Genomic DNA, 21565 nt, shown 5'->3' on the forward strand with positions numbered 1-21565 from the left:
CCTTGGATATAGGCAGGGAGTAAGAGACTATACCCATATCCTCAGTCTTTAATACCTTTAGCTTCAGTCCGTTATGTTTTGGGAATACAATTCTGCACTATTCCTTCTATACCATATCCCTAAACCTTTTCTTCAGATTTATTTTTCCTAAGTTCAAAAATTTTAAGTTCTGCTACATCTTTATTCCCAATACTCAAAAAATAAAACTTAGTACAAGAAGAAGCCAGGCAAAATGTACATCGTTTAAACAATATAGACATTCTTATTCATTGTTCCTTGGTCTCAAATGCCTTATCCATCACAGAGAGATCAGCCTTTTCCCTGAATTGTTTCTCAATATCTCCCGCATTTTCAAGAAAATTTGCCAATTTCAAAACTACAACTTCCGAATCAACGAGTGTATGCATGCGACCATAATATTCTGCACTCGATTTGCTAAACCAGCCAAGATGACTCATAACCTGTTTCACGGTACTAGCTGAGTCCGACGAAGCCATGGTGACAGTGCAAACGGACCTGAAACTATGTGGTGTTTCCCCGTCGTACAAACCTAAAGTTGACAAGTAGTACCTAAGTCTCTCATAAACTACGGAGTAGTTAACCGATTTATCTAAAACTCTTCCATTCTCAGCAACAATTCTGAAAAGATAGCCATTTGCCAAATCCACACGACTTGGCAAACTGTACATAAGCTAAAATACCTCTAACCGGACAAATAGATGGATCGTCGCATTTCTTTATCACAAACGAATTACTCTTGCTCTTTCCAACCTTTCAGGTTTTGCCAAAGGTATGTTGAAACACAAACCCAGATCCATCATTTAGAAGTTTTACTTCTTGTGCAACCACCAAAAAAAGATTTCTTGCACGATCGCCAGCGAAATACTGTACTTTCAACCAGGCTTGATTTCTATAAAGTATAAACTTCTCTTTTGTTTTGATGCCCTGCTTTACAAGTTCTCGATCTATGAACATACACATTGTCTTATCTTTAGTCAAAAATATAGGCTTATCCTTCTTAAGTAAAACATGTGACCTAGCTTGTTCCTCCTTAATTAATCATATATATTCTTTAACCAGCATCGAATCAACAGGATTCCCAGACTCCTTTACTTCACACCATGACCTTCCAAAACCCTTTTGGTCAAATATATTCACGAGCTGATTCACAATAAATCCTTCCATACAAAAAACCGTCTTACATCGTTCAGTTGCATTGATGGTTTATGTGGCATCTCTCTAAGAAAACATAAGAAGCTTTCAAGGAGACTATTTTGCCGCTTGAACTTAGAGGAAGAACCCGTTCTTTCATTCAAATCTGCAAACCGCTCATCAATTAAGAACCAATAGAAGCAGACTCAACCTACAAGAAAGAAACCACTGGAATGAAAATTAAATATACAACTCAATTTAGCATGAGTCATTTAATGTGCGACTGAACTGACTTTTTCTATGTAACTTATGATTTGGTGCAATATATGTCAATATCAAATAAAAGCTCATTTCACTTGTGTAGTATTTACTTAAATAATAGTCTTAAAGCATGTAATGACGATCGCAATCCTACTTGATCTAATCTGAAACCGCGTCTTTATAACACATCTATCACCCTTTACACCAAGGCAAATTTCACTTGAATTGTAATACTTCAAAACAGGCCACCAGACTGGTAAAGTTTGCATTCCAGGAACCACAATAGTGCAATCAACACCTTGCTCACGCAACAGACAAAATACAGGAAAGATAAGCACAAATGGTGGATGCACATATGGATTGTCCTCACTCTTCAAATTCTGTGCAAAGACATTTACACCTGCAGATAAAGGTGTTTGTCAAGGCGTGAAATGTTTTAAAGGTCTCCCATCTTTCGACAACATTACATTCAAGTCTAATGACATAAGGTCTGTAGAATGGTGACCAAATACGGATTCTACCAACTTCCAAGATCCCTCACTCAACATAGCATCAGAAATATTCATTAACCTAGACGGAGCGTCTGCCTCATTCACGCAAGACGAAATGTATTCCATATGCAAGGCGATATTATACTTTGACACATGCTCAAAGATCTCCTTCATAGTACACCGCAACGCCTGTGATCTACAGCCTTGATTCTCCCATGCTCCTATTATAGCCATATTATCTGAATGCATCTCTACCCTAGAATATTTGAGATATTCGCCAAGGGACTATAATGACTTAAGAAGGGCATCACCCTCTTTTTCATGAATAGGTCGATTATCCTCTGGAAGCCAGTAGTCACTAAACACTACTGTTACATTATCTCCAAGTTTTGCCATACATCCGTATCGATAATTAGACGCATCTGTTGACATTTCAATTACTTTATGGAACTCCGGTCTCCATTTACAACTTCCAACCCAAGTATCAAGAAATCTCCAATATAAAAGTACATCTCTCATCATGCCTTGATTTTCCTGCTATTTTTAATGCAAAAAGATATAGCAGAGTTTAGTTCTCGGCAAAATAGCCTACACCCTGGCACGGCGAGATGAAGAGAGATACACTTCCCAAAAAACCTCTGCAAAGTTTTAAGATCAACTTCGTCCTTTTTTAAAATAGCTTTCCTTAATTCTAAAAATCCTAAAAACTTTTTACATGTACATGGCTCTAACGAGCACTTATTAAGCGACAATGTGTAGCCTAGTCTTGTTAATATTTCTAACAACATGTATGTCAACCTCCTAGTCTCAACGTTAATATCAACTGACTTTGAACCACCAGTGACTGCAAATCTATCATCAATAGAAACCTATTTATGACATATAGTGTACGCAAATATGAAGTGACTTTAATACCAATTGATTGATATATGGGGAGGCTTTCCAACCAAAGGGAAGAGTTGTATAAACCATATAATACCCTCCAAATTGAATTCCAACTTACGTCTGTGACGATTTACTCAATTTAACATGGTTTTTCATCGCATGTTACCATTAACGCATTTTGTTTTGCTAGCCTATGCACGTCTTTGAGATTCTCTAAATGGAACGGTAAATCTTTTATCCAAAGATTCAAATAGCGCTCATCACGGCACAATCTCGGCTTACTTGGTTCCAATGTTAGGGGGATAACAAGTTTTGGAGGCTCACATTCACCTACTTTCCCAAGAAGTTTAATGCAGCCTGTTGCAATCCTTTGACTCAATTCACTAGATATGAAAGATACATATTCTTTACAAGAAATTGAATTTTGAAAATAGTTTCTCGGGGGCATCATAGCATCGTAATGTCTGCCTTTAAAACTACCCTTAAAATGTCGAAAAAATGATTTAACATCAACTCCATCCTTTAATCATCTAAGAGCATTTTGATGTTCATTTTTATCAACAATCAATTCCCATTCCGATAAGGATTCATGTAACTGAACACAACAAGCTCACCAGGATCACGTAACGGAAGCACATCTACATCAAATTCAACATTGTTATGAAAAACCTCTTCTGCCCTCCGACAGCGTCTTGGAGGAGAAGGGACTCCACCTCTAAGTGTTAACCATGCTGGTTTCTCTCGTAAAATAATTCTCGTAGGATCAATCCACTACCCTTTTCCCATTCAGGGACATGATCAAAGGAATACCGGAAATCATCATAAATAAACAAAAATCTCTACTAAGAATAAAACCAGCAAAATCACACTCAAATGAAGAACCCCCTCACCCACAATCTCACGCGTGGAAATCCACTAGGGCATCAGTGTCCCTTGGAAAGTAGATGAAGGAATTCTACAAAGGTTAATCAGAATACACCTTATTGACCATTCAATATGTTATTCTACATGTAAGACATAAGATGTCTAAGACACCATTTTTTAGTAACCTAAACCACATCTTTATAGACGGAAACCTTGTAGAAGAAAAACCATTTAACTCTTCATGCCAAAACAAATAATCAATATTAGTTCTACAGTATACTGCAACACTACTTTTATTCATTATGTTTATAAAATATTTATTTCCCTTTAGCAAGTTTCATTTTTTCGCAATCCTTTATCTGGTGTGTATGACTGTCGCAAAACAAACAAGCGTCTCTGGGACGAAAAGCACTACAACCCGGTCTAAAACTACTTTGGCGAGTGTTCTTATAACCTCCAAAATTAGTTGAAAAGTTCTGCATTCCAGAATTAGCAAATGGAAAAAAGGTGGCTGGAAAGATGCTGGAATCATATACTGGACTTGAGGAATAGGCAGATACATATTGGCCAAAGGATATTCCTCTCTCTTGTGTGCGATATCGTTTTTCTTATCCTTACTTTCGTTTTTTTCGTTAGATTGCTTTTCTTTCAAGCACTTTGAAACTGCTTTGGTTAGAGTATCAGCGGCTTTCCCGCCTAAAACAGACAGATATATCCAGCCTTGAGCTAAATCTATTCGCTTGTCGTGCTAACTCTTCATAAACATCAGCCTCCTCATGACCAGTTTTCTTCGCCACCTTCAACAGCTCAAGAATATTTGTTGTTTGTTGTTTGTTGGGGTTTAACGCCCGAGCAGCAATATTTCAGCTATATTCAGGCGATGAACATGAAGTGGATGATAAAATGAACATGAAATGATGATGAAATGAAAAATGGGATGGGACACAAGGATAATGGGGTCAACAAATTTTGATTGCCACTGGAGATGGGGAGAGGTGGGTAGGGTCGGGCAATTTAGCCTCCTGTGGCGGAGCCTTATGGTTCCTACTCCGGGAGAATACCACAGTAGGGGTCTTTAACGTGCGAGGAACGTGGCATCTTTCCCAACATGGTGCACCACTATGGTTTACGGTCAGGTTTTCGGAAAAGCTTGTCGTAAAAGGCGACTAAATAGTGCTCAGAAACCTAGCCGGGGGCTAGGCGCTCTGCCCACTGAGCAACTGGGATGTGTGCCCCAGGTGGTGGAATGGGGTACCCCTGGCGTGTTGCATGCTGGGGTTGTCAGGCTATAATACGGAAAACCTGACCGCAAACCATAGTGGTGCACCGTGTTGGGAAAGATGTCACGTTCCTCCCACGTTAAAGAACAATGCTGTGGTATTCGATAGGAGTAGGAACATTTGCGCTCCGCCACAGGAGACTAAATTGCCCGACCTTACCCATCCCCCCTTTTTCCATTGGCAATCAAAATTTGTGAACCCTATTATCCTTGTGACCCATCCTTTTTTTTCATTTCATGTTCATTTTATCATCCATTTCATGTTCATTGTCTGAATATAGCTGAAATATTGCTGCTCGGACGTTAAACCCCAACAAACAAACAAACAAACAAACCTGCCAACAAGCCAATTTTGTCTAGTTCCTCTCCTGTTATATTTTTAACATGCTGTGCAATTTCCTCTAAGGTGAGGTCATCTGTCTTGAGGTCTCTCGATACTCGTGCATACTCTTTCAAATATCCGGCTTCCCATTCCGTATTCTTTTTAATAACGGCGTAAGCCTGATCCCTCTAAGGCTATACCTTCTTTTCAGTACAGTTGGTAACACGATCTACAAAATCATGAACAAAACCAAACTCTTGACCAACGGATTAGCTACTAAGTCTGTACTTAATTAGTCACTAAATATGATTAAATCATACAAATCTACTTTTCCGAATTAGGTCACCATTATAACATTACACATTTTAATTGACAATTAAACACAGGACAATACAAGCTAGCTGTTGCATGTAAATAAATTCACAATGTTTCCATTAATTCTATCATTACGAAATGATTATGTAAACGAAGCGCCTTTGTTACTCTTGGAAAATTCCATTTTGTTCAATATTGTCAGCTTTTTTTTAAAAAATTTCCATATGTAGCTAAAACAATGGAATCCAGTAGTAGGAAGCACTGTGCTTCTAGCAAGCTAGCTAATTTATCGATAAACATTTTACTCACACTTTTTAACCTGAAATTCTCAACACGAACCATTCAATTTTCCTTAAACCATATTGTGACCTTACACGTTGTCTTATAGTACATACATTGTAAATAACCGAATCGTCCAGTCGACTTTAAGGTCCAATATATTAATACATCGGTACACCTTTTAACCTTTAAATAACTCTAAACAAGTTAATCGTAAAATTAATTTCATGCACTAAAAGTTGCTTATGAACAATGAAATACTTAACCCTTGATAGAATTTCAAATTTATAAGCGGAATCTATATTTTAGTACTCCTGTAGAAATATTTTAACATAGAACTACAAATTAACTACTTATTTTAATTAAAATTTATCACTTCATATTCAAGCCATACCTCATTTCTTTCACGTGCAAATAAAAAGGCGGGAACCTTTCCTTTTTTCCTTATTTTTACTCCATTTTATTCTTCCTTTTTCTTCTTTTTTAACAATGCAATATTAATTCAAATAAACACCTTTTTGACTTAAACCACCAAAGCATCAACACATGTCCACCAAAGACTAAATAATATGCCAACAAGGCTTCTCTTGCCCACCTACGGCACTCATTAAAAAAAGAACAAAATTTACCTGTCCTCTAAGTACAAGAGAGCTACTTCTTCTTCCGTGGATGTTGAAAGAATGACCATTTGATTGGACCACGTGTGCACGTACTTCCGCTAAAGGTATTAACCAATGAGACTAGGTCTTTGTCCCTGGATTATATTCTTTTGATTTCCGCTAGAATCATGGTTCCCTTGATTACTTTTTGTGTATATTTTTATAGTTCAGAGACTTAGATTCAATGATCGGATGATGATATCTGTTATTCTTTTGTTTTGGTGTATTAAATTAGTTGGAACAACGGAAAAGAGGCATAAATCTGAGAGATTTAAGTAAAACAGTCACGCTCGGCCATTCTCCATCCCCTTTCCGTTTATACGAGTCCCAACGTCCCAAATATCTACCGAGTAAAACCAGAGGCAATGGAAGAAAGGTTTGAGTCATGAACAAAAGCAAAAAACAGAAAACTTATAAAAATTCCTCGAAATGTTTTAGAGCTATAATACGACAAAGACAAACAAACAAAAAAGAAAAACAAAACAAAACAAAAATTATGAGTATAATCTAAAAAAACGGTTTTGATTATAGTTTTTAATTTTGATATATAACACTATCTTTATAGGCAAAAAGCGATCGCTATCCATTAACATTACAGATTTATGCTTATGAAAGGTCTCATTCGTATTAAAAAGCACGTGTTTGTTTTATTGAAAGTGTCACAAACTAAGTTTTCGTATGCAAATAAAACCACGCTTATATTTTCATACCAATTCGTGAAAGCTTTATTCTACAGTAAACTGCACCTGTAAAAGCCAATTTGTGATAACTTCGTGTCTATTTTGATTTGCAAAGCAACGACGCTATTAAAAGACTTTATCGAGATTAGTTTTTTGTTTGTTTGTTTGTTGGGGTTTAACGTCCGAGCAGCAATATTTCAGCTATATTCAGACGATGAACATTAAATGGATGATAAAATGAACATTAAATGAAAAAAAAGGATGGGTCACAAGGATAATAGGGTTCACAAATTTGGATTGCCACTGGAAAAAGGGGTGGGTGGGTAAGGTCGGGCAAATTAGCCTCCTGTGGCGGAGCGCGAAGGTTCCTACTCCTATCGAATACCACAGCAGGGTTCTTTAACGTGGGAGGGAGGAACGTGGCATCTTTCCCAACACGGTGCACCACTATGGTTTGCGGTCAGGTTTTCCGTATTATAGCCTGACAACCCCAGCATGCAACACGCCAGGGTACCCCATTCCATCACCTGGGGCACACATCCCAGTTGCTCAGTGGGCAGAGCGCCTAGCCCCCGGCTAGTTTTCTGAGCACTATTTAGTCGCCTTATACGACAAGCTTAGCGCTTCTGCAGGCCTATTCTTTTAACACCCGGACCTGCACTGGGCTATCGAGATTAGTACTTTTACACATCTAAGTTTTCCTTATATTAAAAAATCTGCATGGTTTATTAATAAAGAAGCAACCTTCCATTTCTTCTTTCGAAAAAATGAAAAGATTGTTTACTATCAAGCAGCAATATCACCGAAACATGAATTAAGTTAGAGAATCGTTCTTATGCGTTCTTCTGGGATTAGATAAATTCGTACAATCCAACAGTCATCTTTGAGAGTGCGAAATTCACATTAATAACTGCCATTACTGAGATCAGATCGTAGGTTTTGTCTCTAACACCAATAAACGATTCAAAAGAAAAAAGTTTAAAGGGCTGTTACTTTTAAATACAAAATATTAATATAATGTGTCAACCCAACGTTCTTCTGGTCAATTTTGACAAAGTATTCTTACTTTGCCTTTAGGGAAATTTATTTCTTCATCATTTACAAGCATGTGTTTAAATAAAAGTTTGAAAGAAAAAAATGTTTAAGCTTATGCTAGTCCTTAATCGATGGAAAAAGGTTTGTATGCTTGCTGCTGTTTATAAAAAAATCTATGTATGCTTGCTGCTGTTAATCAAAAAAATTGTATTTTACAAAACAGTGCAAGAGTACACGAACTTACGTAACAGTCCAGTACAAGCGAGTAATTAAATCGTTACAGACCATTGCTTCGTATACTGACAAAACTAATTTCAATGTGTTGTTTCATTATTAACAATCATTCCAACTAGCAATATGCGTTATATTGTATACGTCAATCAAACACGAATAGGTTCATTACTATAGTAATTCAAAATATTTATTGAAAGTTTATTTTCAAAGAAACTGACGGTTAAGGATAAGCAAAATTAATGTGATATAAAATTGAATGAAACATTTTCTTCTCAGTCAAGTCCTAATTCACATTAAAGTTGTTAAAAGTTTCTTTGTAATACTAAAAATGTACGCATTTTTTTAATATAAAACCATGTCTAATCATTTTAAAACTAGATGATAGGATATGAATACCCCGCCTTTCACATTATTGTATTTTTGGGAATTTCTTCATAGCCGACAATACTTACCTTATCTAATATTTTCCTAATATGACTTCTGTTAAAAACTCGGTCTTTATTGCATTACATTTCTTGCAAAATCAACAGAATTCACTAAGACATATGCATCTTGGGTTAACCTAATTTTTTCAATTACAACCAAAAGTTATAGGGCACCAGACATTTTCTCCTTTTGTTAGAAATAGAACAGCTCTGCCTTCCAGTCTTTTTTTTTTAGTAAACAGGAAGTAATATTTGTAATTGAGACAATCCTGAAGGTAAAATCAATCATGCTAAATTTCTTTACCAAATAAAACATGTCTTAAAATCTTATACTAGTAAACTATTTAAAGGATCGTGTAATAAATAAGTCTGAAAAAAAAGTGATGAATAAATAGGAGCTTAATCCTTGAAAATTCTTGGGCATCGAGCTAGACATGTACATAAATTACAAAAACAATCAGAAATTTGATACATTACGACATTATTTTCAACTGAACAAATTATCAACGAAATCACGATTTAAGAATATATTCCAAGAATAAATAATAAAAAAAAGACATGAAATAATCGAAATATCATGTACATAGAAACAAACGTAAATATACCAGACCACTGAAAATCGGAGAATGGACCACATGCACTGGTAGGGTGAGCGTCATCTGCTTTTCTATAAACACGCGCAATGTTGCTCATAACATGTCACGTCCATTGTGTATATCATTTTGCATAACTAAACAAAGCAAGCAGGTCATCAGAGAAAGCAATATTCTGACTAGCAGGTCATCAGAGGAAATACTATTTTGACTAGCAGGTCATCAGAGGAAATACTATTTTGACTAGCAGGTCACCAGAGAAGGCACTATTTTGACTAGCAGGTCATCAGAGGAAATACTATTTTGACTAGCAGGTCATCAGAGGAAGCACTGTTTTGACTAGCAGGTCATCAGAGAAAGCACTATTTTGAATAAATGCACTTAAACGGCGTTCAGTAGTTTCTACGAAGAAATTAAAGAGGAACGTGAAGCATTTAAAGTCGAAGGATAAATAAATGTATGGATTTCGATCTCTATTCCTCTCAACAGGCAGGTGCTATTCACCATTCATGAAAGTCGTAATGCCGAAAATATGGGCTTCCCATTCTCCCTTTCATCACATTTTTTATTTTTTATTTAGTCCTTTTTACCTTTTTTTAAATGTGGCTACTTTTTACCTATGTAGTATTAAATAAAAGATCTCAAAGATAGGGAATTATGAAGTGGATGAAATAGTAATCAAGGGAACCAAGGTTATAGCGGTAATCATAAGAATGTAATCCAGGGACAAAGACCAGACATGGAAAACAGATATACACAACAAAGAACATAAATTAACTAAAATCATACATACAAAGTAATAGAAGCAAATGAGCAACTCGGATTCCACTACAAACTGGGAGCATGGGCCAGGTGCGCCGGTAGGGTAAGCATCCTTTGCTTTTATGGGAACACCCGCCGAGTCGCTCATAAAAAGTCAAGTCCGTTTTAGACGAAAGAGGAAAGGAAAACTATGATACATTGAACAAATTAGTTTTCATGGCGCAAATGGATACAACGTAACGATCCACGAGTTCATGATGAGGACCATAAAACTTCTGTAGTGATGACTTCAATCTTGTAGTCAAAAAACGACCACAGAACAAAATACAAGAAAGCATGAAATGTGGTGTGGCGAGAAGATTTTTGAGTTCTAACTCCCGTTTTCATCTCGTCAGTCCCCACCATGTGAGCAGTTCTATAACTGTTCATCGCCAAAACGAAAATTTAAACCAAATGAAAAATGATGAGATAGGAGGGCTAATCCCCTTTTATTTCTAATATACACAAATGAACTAGAACTAGAACCATAAACATCATTGAAGTTCAAATACAAGTATAAGTCCCTATAGCAGACTGACTGCCATTTAGATAAATATCATTTCCAATGTCACTTAAATGTGTGCCAACCATTCTATATACAATGTGAGCCCCTTTCACATTCCCGGATATCGGGATGCTCCACACAAAACCCTAGGCTCAGTATTATTTACTTCACTGCGATGTTAACCCTTTTTCTAGTTTTATCTATGGCAGAATGGCTATCTGCGAAATGCCAGTAACGCTTGGGCAAAATTTAACTCCACAAACATAGTATTAGGCAAAAGAGTTCTGAAACATAGTCAATCTAATCTGATACACTCAATGAGCTCTTCCCCTTTGAGTAAGTCTAAATTATTTTAGCCAAGGTGTACAACCACGGCGTCTGAATATGGTTTTAGCCTCAAATAACGTTCTGAGGTCAGGGCAAAACCCTCCCATCTCATTGCACATGTGTAGAACCAGCTAAGGTCTCACTAACCACTTCCGGGTGAAATGGCCACCCCCACCCCCAAATGTAGTACCAAACACACACTGAACCTAGACATATGCATTGTAAGTGTATTATTTGTGTGTATTATGATTAAAAACAGTCAAAATAAAGTTGAGAATGTGTACTTTAAAATCATATATGTAATTAACTACAAAAGTGTATGAATATTGTTTACATGTGTGAGTAATTTGCCTCCATGCTGTCATTTAACAGAACAGGTAAAATGTGGATTTTCAGTATTATTTATTCAAGTAAATTTTGTGAAGAATTTCTACAATCATCGTACCGTTAGCATAATGATTTTGGAAGCCTTACTTTCCAAGCTTCGCAACGGTATGCAACTTTAAGATGTCATGTGTCCTGGGAATTCACAGTGTGACTTTGAAAATTACTTTTTTAACATGTAAAGTAATGGAAACGTTAGAACTGGTTAGTGAGACCTAATTCTTTCCCTAGCGTTTCACACAATATTGGGGCTCGGATATCTATGCTCATACCGATCTTTTGGTTCGCTCCATCAATCACCTTTTTTTTTAAACCAGAAAACGTTTGATCCTGTAAAGCCTGCAATGTAAGTTGAATTAGATGAAGGAGAAAAGACAAGCAAGCGATAAAGTTAAGAAGTAAGTCAAATCCCACGGCCTGGTTAAAGAAAGACCGTATTCGACTGAAAAAATTTCTCCAAAAACGCTACTTCCAAGCCGTAACTTTTTCAGGTATTAAGAGCTAACGAGTTCGAAATTAAACTACGTGTTTCTTCGGCTAAATCTTCCACAGATGGTCTGGAATAAGCTCTGGATCTGCGTCGGCCAAGGGGGCTAACTCTTTGAATCTCTGAAAATTGCGAGATGTATCGGATATGTTATTTTCAGCTGAACTTAAATGAAGGGCCTTCAATAATACATTTTTCTGCAGTAGAACTAAAACTAATTTCCTCACAAGACTCATTACTCTGTGTGACTTTATATTTAGAATAGTAACGACAGCTTGATTATCAATTTAAAACAATATTCTTTTTAACTAAGTATTTGACTGAAATATGCAAGGCAACAACTACCAGAAATAACTCGAGGACTGTAATGTCTGAAAAAGACCTACTTGCTCCTGACAATAAAGCCACTGTGCATGAGCCAATTTCCCTTAAAATAAATCCCGAAACTTTATTTCCCCTCACTGCACTATCGGAGTATAGATAAATATCCTTATTAGACGTCCAGCTGTACTCGCTCAAAAATTTTAACCAAATCCATACCTACTGAAACCCTAATGTTATGTCAAGGTTGATTTACATAGCAAGTCGCATCTACCAGGCGTCGACAGAAAGTTCTGTCCGGAACAATTACCTGGCATGCAAAATTCAATAAACCGATCAATGACTGTAAGCTTTTTAGCCAAACTTTTTACTAGCCAAGACCTCTGTAATTCGTACTTTTATCTCGGAAAATTTCTGTTCAGGTGAACGTAATTTCATTTTAATGGTATCTATTTCTACACGTAGAAAAATAATAATTTCAGTAGAATAGGACAGTTTTTTTTCCTGTGCCCCACTTTTCACACACGTATTCAAAACAATTCAGTTCAGACAAACACTGGTTAAAACTGGAGATGCCATGGAATGAAAAAATCATCTAAGTAATGAACCAAATTTTCATTTTTATTTCTTAGTGTTGTGTACCAATACTGTAAAAAGTTTTTCAAATAAACTTCAACTGACAGAAGCACTCATAAGAAGGCAACGATAGAAATAGAAAAAAAAATCAAAACTGAATTCCAATTTGTCAAAATCTCCGGGCCACATTTACAACAAGCCAACAACTGACTTAATATCACCTTTAGCTAAAGGCGCATCATTAAACAAATTTTGTATCACGAGCATGGCGTCGTCCAAAATTATACATTTCACTGAACAGTAAACGGGGTCAATGAGGTCGTTAACAGATTGATGGCGAGAGTAAGATGAATTCACAGCCTTGCAAACTCTCCCGGGTACGCGTTTTGGAATCAGGGCTAAAGGAAAGCATCGGAAAGTATAAAAAGGTGGTGTGGTGAATGGGCCTGCAATCTAACCCAAGCTTAATTTTATTTTATTTTTTTTTCGCGGACCGCCTTTGTATTGGAATTAGGTCTCTCTGGACTTTTTGCAATAGCAGAAATTCTAAGATCTGCATAATTCAAACTGAAACCCAGTTCCAGACCATTTAATAATTTCGAACCTGATTTCTGATCAGGATAACTCTCCAGACATTTTTCCACTACAGAATTTTTTATTGGCGAATGACCGAGCTCATATCGTTTATAATTAGTTTTTGAAGAACAGGTGTGATGCGTAACATTTTGTCTTCGCACTTGCACACCATCTCACCATATTTGCATTTGCCAGCATTGAAACCCCGACAGGTTTTGTCATTTTGTCTAGGACTGAACTCGAGTGGTGCTGCACGAAAGATCTGCCCTTGTTGAGTGCTCTACGGCACAGATACATTTCTTGAGCCCTGAAAGTCACCGTAAAACTGAATGAGCAGACGCAACGTCTAACACCAATACCTCTTGATCTATAGCACCCCATGTGATTCTGGGTCTCGAGCTTTTTTCAGCCAAAATTGTTCATCATAGACTACCCAACCCCGATTATTATACTTTTGAGCAGAAAAGCGAATGCTACTCATATATTTCAAGTGTTCTTGCGCCAATTTCTGATCAAGATACTTACGTGAATGATGAAGGCCGGCATTCAAGAACTAATATCACTAAAGTGGTGTGACTCTTAACATAGCCACGTCACAATTTTTATTTCATATTATTTTATATATTATAAGCCTTTATATATACAAGACATTTTTTTACTTCTTTTTCAACTATCGATATAATCGAAATTGTTGTAGAGCTGGTATTGTCATTTTAAAGAAAATCCTTTTTTAATTTGAGGTAGGAAAAAACCTAGTTCCTAGATGATTTTATGTTGATTATATCTTATGTTAGAGGTAATTTGGAGTCCTCTTGAGTATGATTTAGAGGTAATTTGGAGTCCTGTTGAGTATGATTGTTTTTATTTATTTGATCGATGTTGTAACTTTGGGCTACATATGTCATACATATATAACTTGTTTTTACAAGATATAATGATTTTGTAGATAAATATTGGTCTTACTAAGGAGGTATTGTTCATAGATGATTGGACGGCATTGTTCATAGATGATTGGACGGCATTGTTTCATTTTCATTGGTGTGCCGGATTAAAGGAGTTTCGTGCTGCATCTCCATATCCCTTTTCCTTCAAAAGGAATCTTACGTACGTCTGAATATGAATGGATTTGGTAGATTATTCCCGATTTTTTTCTTTTTTTTGTGTGACGTCGCTTAATCTTTGAAAAGGTTCATTTGTATATGCATTTAATGACAAAACATACACCTGTACGCATGTTTCAAAGGTTTAGCCAATAATACACACCACAGTATGATGAATTCATGAATGCCGTATCATATACGTTGGCAATTCGTAACTAATATATAAATCTCCGTAAGTCTGGTTTAGAAGAGATTTTTGTCCTTAGCGCAAAACACCTTTATGGTACCAATATACATGTACATGCAAGCACAAAAAAATTACATTATCATACTAATACTAGTATGTACTTTTATTCGGGGGTCTTGAACATTTACAGACTAATTTCAAAATACATCGATGTCTTCTTATTAGTTTACATTATAAAAGAACCTATGAAAACGACAGAGAGTCCTTGTTCTTTTTAGGTAGTAGCAAAGTTTCAATTTACACTATAAGAAACCCTCATCAAATCTCTATCGATTTGCTTCATAAATTGTCATGATATGATTTTGTGTAATTTGTAATTAAACTAAATGCATTTTATATTAAAATCTCTTTTTAAACACGTTTCCTTACTCGCAATATACCACAAAATTGACTTTCCACTAGATATATTTGCATGGTAAATCTTTATTGTTAAAATTCAAATTGAAAACGATTAAATATATATATTTTTCTCTTTTTTTAATAAATATTGACGTATACATGTGCAGAGACGACATAAAACTTGGATATTTAAAAACAAACCCTGCGATAAATTACAGTTAAAGAGTGTGGTTTAAGAATTCAGTCAATGAGATGCTATGGCCGTAGAGTAAATGACAGACGTGATTATTATCAGCGAAATACGACAAAAAAAAAACAAGGAAACATGTTAAGCTAGTGAGACGCGTGGTTTCCTTTACATCGAAGTAATGATAAAACTTTAAAAGGATCATACATTAGCCATTGAATGCGGTAATTAAATCTCACTAACTTGGTTTCTAGAAAACAAGAAGTATGGTACATTTGTTCTTCAAACAACCTCTGTTGTTATCACGTTTTACTAGTCCCACGTTTATACCAAAGCTATTGTTAATGGTACATCAATGGCATCAAACATCATTGTTATGTTTGTCTGTATATATTCTGACTTCTTCATAAATAATCGTAGGTTTATCTATAGAATAAAACATTTCAATTCTGAAAAATAATGTTTTTTTTTCTTCTTAAATTTCCTTTAATTTTTTTTTAAACTCTGTTTGTTCATGCAAATAGTTTTACTCTACTTTTGTATCATTCTAGGCATAGCTTTCATTATTATATACTAAGAGTAAATAAGTGTTATTATACTGTATAATTAGGGCAAAAAAATGATATTTTCCCACATTGACTCAGCAGGCTGATATCAAAATGTTTTGGGATTTTATTACACGGTTGTCCGTAAATTATATCTCACCACTTTCCATAACCGCTCGGAAATTTCCGTAATTATTGTGTCTAACGATGAGGCAGGTAGACAACCTATTATTTTTTACGAATCGACGGTGGACAAAACAATAGACAAAACTTTCCAAAAACAAATCATGATACCAGTGAGTAGTTTTTAGAAAGTGTAAGCCGTTATTTGATTTATCAGAACGCTACTAATTACCATTAGTCCAAAAAGAACTAACGAAAGAGTTCAGTCACTTTATTAACGTTGACTTCTGAATGTATACAATGTGAATCTAAGTTAGGTTTCCGCTGGTCCTTTCGCCAGTTTGTTTATCACGAACTGTCGTTTAACTGTACACTTCGCTTGCTTCCTAGTGATGACTTGCGATTTCATGCACAGGAATATATACACTTAATTTTGTATAATATGATAGCTACTTTAAAGGACCACATATTTATAAATGATTAGAAATATTGAAGAAATGGAGACAAACCTTTTAGTTTTTTCATTGGAAAACAATATTATGATAAAAATGCCGATCGGAGATTCGAAAAAAATCGAAATGGCGATTTGGTTCTCGGGTCAGGCCATGTCATGGGAACTCCGTATCATAAAAAGAAACCCCTCGCCCTTCCGGTTCGTGGTTTCTTTTTTATGAATCAATGGCATTTCATTGTATCTCTATTACTTAATGAAAAATAATAATACTAAAAGGAAAACCACACGTGATCTGAAAATATTATCGAGATGGCTGCAAGCAAATTCAGAGCACAGGAATACTGAAGATATCCCCGTTCCGGAACTTGATAAAATTTTGGTCCGGCTCTTTGTTAGAGTTTCATCTGTGGCAAGTCCCTTCAGCACCTGCATATGGAGTTTTCATATCACAACTCATACTTTATGCCAGAGCTTGCCGTAACTCAGAATTTTTGTATCGCGTTAGACTTCTTATAATTAGGCTTCTGGAACAGGGTTATGTTGTAAGATTGAAGTTATCACTACAGAAGTTTTGTGGTCATGGTTTTCCTTTCCTCTTTTGTCTATCCCGGACTTTACTTTTTTATGAGCAACTTGGAGGGGGTTTCTAGAAAAGCAGAGGACGCATACCATACCGGTTCATCTGGTCTATGATTCTAGTTTTTAGTGGAGGCCGAGTTGCTAATTTTTTACCTTTTATCTGCCTCCCACGAAGCAGAATTGGGGATCGTTTTAAAGGATATTTAAAAGTTTTAAGACGGCTAAAATTAACCTTGGTCAGGTTAACAAATTCTCTGATTTTGAAGAAATATTACAGTCAAGTTAAGATTCATATGAGAATTTTCGAACAATTATTCCTATTTGCCTATCAAATATCAAAAATTTTTTTGTTGTATTATTATATTGTTGAATACAAATGTTTTGTTTTGAAGTGTTTTCAAATATATAAATAGCCTTCATTTAACCCACCTATCGTGAAGCATATGATAAAAAGATTACATTTTTGATATCTTATGCATTATTAGCCCTTGGTTGATATAGGTCCTTGAGCCTTAGTCTAGGGCTAATAATATGTATAATATAAAAAAAATGTCATGTAATAATCTGATAATATTATGTTTTACATTGCCGTTATCAGCTTTATTCACAACTCGTTCTGGTTTATATTTGAAACCACTTGTATTGTTGAAGCAAATATGCTAACAATAATCTGTCTCTTGATCATTTTTCTGGTACGTTGGTATATAAAATCCTATATTTTTGTATATGGGATAAGCTTTGACGTCCAACGGCATCAGCCTGTCTAGCAAATCAGCCGCTGGACATCAGAGCAATCTCGGACTAGTTAAGGCCATGTTTTGGGATTTTGACGTATTTGAATTATGCAACTGCCGACGCATCGGTATTTATGTTTTTTGCAATATTTAAATTAACGATTTATTGCTTGTGTTGTTCAATAGTTTTCCAATTCTGTATTTTGTTTTTACCTTGATTTTTATTTATCACATCTAAAAGAAAGGGCGAGGTCACATCGGTACGCTCACCATCTGCTTTCACAAAAAAACACTCCCTGACTATAATAAATAGCTACAATAACCACCACTTGCATTGAAAGAAACATTAAACGATTACTTATTTCAGAACGGATAGTTTATGGAGCATAAATGCATTTCAATTCAACAAATAATCAATGGAATGACTTTTAGGCGTCGTTTTACTTTAAGTCATATTTTGCATTATTAATATCGGATTTCTTGTTTTAAATTCCACAACGAAACAATTTCTTTTTCCTCCAAATGAGAAAGATGTTATTGGTATAGTTGAACTTGTAGTTAATGTGTGAAGTAATGGCGAAATAGGTTATCCTAGTAATAACGTGCGCAAATATACATTTCGTTTGTTTTCAATGTCATTCTGTCGATTCCGAATTTCGGTTTTCCTCATTACTTTTTTTTACCGTCAAAGGGGGTCTAATCCTCATCTCCGACCATTAAAAACTGAAAGAAATGTGTTTCCCCCTGTAATGACCCCCTTCTGGTAAAAAAAAAATTACACCCATTATTTCTTGTAGATATTCTTTACATTAAATACCCTTTATTTCAACATATATATATGTCCAGGGCGCTGGACTTTGTGCAGGCGGTGTTGCCATAGATGTCACAGCAGCACAAGTTCGAGTCCCGCTGTGACATCTATGGCAACACCGCCTGCACAAAAATATAGCTTTCGCTGGCCGGGTCATTTCTCTTCATAGGATAATCTATATAACGCTTTCATGTCCATGTTTTCCTTCCTAAACGCGTTCTCATACAAGTCTCTCCTTTATCATCGTCGTCGTCATCATCATTTTCTTCGAAACGTCCATCTGTTGTTTTTGTTCTCCGGCGAGATCTTGTAACTGTTTCATCAAGAATTTTATCTGAAATCTCCCATCCGATTATTTCAAAAAAATTCTGTTTATCACTTGTATTGTTATCTGAATATTTTGTCATCAGTTTGTCCACTGTCTGGTTCAGAATGACCAGTAGTGCTTGGTGGTGGTTTTGTTTCCGTGGTTTTATTTTTCTTTCTTTTTTGTTCGATTAAATTGTTCTATGATTCTATGAGCCTGTGATCCTTGCCACAATGATAGCAGTCAGATTTATTCTATCAATATTTAAAAACTCAAAGGACTTAACTTTTGAATTAGATACTTCCTGATAAAGTCCTTTGAGCCTTTGACCTTCCCTACTCTACAGGGGAAATTTGAGAGCTACTTTTTCAAGGAAACGATAGAAAAGATTCAATAGATTTTCGTCTTAGAACATAAAGCAAAAAAATAAGATTTTGGAATTCTTAAAATGAGCCCACAGCAACAAGGTTCTTAGTCATAAATCAGGAAAAATCTTAATCATCCAAAGACGTATATGTAGAGATTGTTAAGAAACTTCAAGCTGTGAACATTTTACTCTCATGGAAAAAGGAATTGAAATTATACTAGGTTACACAGAGGGTCGTTATTACTCTAAAGATAAAAAAAAACATATATGGAAGAACAACATACATTCAATGTGAAAAGCATGGAAAAACTCAGAACTTTATTAATAGATATAAACTTGATTAAAGATTGGCTTTTTTAAGCATGTGGTTATTTTTCTCACATTTTCAGATGCTCCAGCAAAGCAAAACGAAAATCATATCTTAGTCGACTAAAGAAGGTGAATAAAAAAAAAGAAGTTCGAAAAGCATTTGAAAACCAGATGTTTCCAGTTCTTAAAAACTTTTACAGGTGCAAACATTGTGGGATAGTGTTTCCCCTGGATAACGAAATATGACTGCATCTAAGTATCCTGTGAAGATGGAAAATATTAGACAGGAAGGTCTTGGTGGTTTCAAGACAATGCCGTTTTCAAATACTTAGTTAAATGGGCTAAGTAAACTGGACGTTTCTACAGCTGAAGTAAAGAAAGCACTAGCGTCGAATCAAAACAAAAGAAACAGACAAGTGAACAAATTTGAAGACCATGGACCATTCTCATTCATTTCATATAGAAAGTGATAATATCAATTGGACTATAACAAAATGGAATACCCATGAAAACAGTAGAATCACTGACTCGGCCTTCCATAAAATGCACATAAATGCATTTCTTAAGGCTAAAGACACAATTAGGTATGAGAAAGATCCCCTTTTAATTTTCTAAATCCACAAAAAAAGCCAATCATTTTTGCGATTTCCTTCATAAAACAATCATTCTCTCTTTTTCATTTCCTACATTTAAAAAATAACCCCCTTTCCGAAATGAAGATCGATACAACTGCCTTCCAACTGCCTCGATACAACTATGATCCTTACAGGTACATATGCTTACTGAAATACCAATCAATCATTTATATTACAAATTTCGATGTGCAGTACACCTGTTTCAAGGTGTATCCACTCATCAGCAGCATTTGAATCAAATATACAGGAAGATCTTAATACAAAAAGATAGTTGCATACAAGAAGTACTTAAAACTTAAACAATCGAAGTTCATATGATCAAATTCTTCAGAAATATGGTATATGTCATCAGCGGTATGTTTCCGGTCAAGACAAAAAAAAAAGAAGAAGGAAACATTTATCATTTTTTATTGAATTACGTAAATATTGTGCGTAATTAAATCATAAAATGTACAAAGCCTTTCACTGCAGCTATAAGTTTTATTAACATTTTCGACATCGACACATACAATGCATTAAATGCATGATATAGGTGTCTATATATTTATTTTCTTGCAAGACAAAAAATCGACCTAGATAAATTCGTATGCGTGTGACTTCTGTTGACCTTAATCCGCGCAGGTGCTGAAAGGGTCGCTTCTTTAATAACAAATCTGACTGCAAAGCGAAAGTGGTTATCCAACGGCAAGGAAGAATGACTCACTCAAGCCGTAAAAGAATAAAATCGAATATATAACGCAAGGATCCTTTTGAAATTTACCTATTGTGATATAATGGGGCTCAAATATATTCATTATTTATTTGAAAACTAATCAAAAAATGGATGAAATGAAATGAAAACAAGACACGTGCTTACCTTTGTATCGATTATTGTTATTTTTTTTACCAAGGTTAAAGTATTATTTTTAACTCAGGTGAATGTCCTGTCGGCAGTCTTCGGAAGTAATGGCGAAAAATAATTAAATCAGAGCTATCGATCTTCTCTGATTAAAAAACGTTGTTTTCACAACATTCTGTAGGTATTATAGACATTTATTGCTTCAATTGCATTACTTTAAACGTATTATATTGAATTAGAAAAATTCAGTAGAATCAAAACTGGTCAAATCTGGCAGTTAATGCAGCTTTAAGTAGTCAAGAGATTTAAAAGAAATTGATGCATAATACATAACGTTCTATAATTTCTGTTTTGTAACAAACATTTTTTTTTTCAATTCCGATACGTTTTTATATAGTTTACATATTGTGAATGTAGCTTTTGTTGGAAGTGCCACATAAATGAAATATAAAGTATAGATATGGAGTCAATCTTTAATAAAACATTGATTTTTTTACTGGACATTCTGTATATATATATAATGTTTTATCTCAGTCTCA

General features: G+C 35.3%; 3 pseudogenes; all 3 read right to left on the minus strand.

Annotated features, from left to right (window-relative positions):
• Positions 1–220: 220 nt before the first annotated feature.
• On the minus strand, positions 221–1308 carry LOC148630082 (uncharacterized; annotated as a pseudogene).
• Positions 1309–1519: 211 nt separating this feature from the next.
• LOC148630083 (uncharacterized) lies at positions 1520–3954 on the minus strand (annotated as a pseudogene).
• A 1-nt stretch (position 3955) lies between these two features.
• On the minus strand, positions 3956–15696 carry LOC148630084 (uncharacterized; annotated as a pseudogene).
• Between the last annotated feature and the right edge of the window lie 5869 nt (positions 15697–21565).

The sequence above is a fragment of the Perna viridis genome, chromosome 1 (assembly GCF_037379345.1).
Source record: "Perna viridis isolate PV_CMFRI_1.1 ecotype Kerala chromosome 1, ASM3737934v1, whole genome shotgun sequence".
Classification (NCBI taxonomy): Eukaryota; Metazoa; Mollusca; class Bivalvia; order Mytilida; family Mytilidae; genus Perna; species Perna viridis.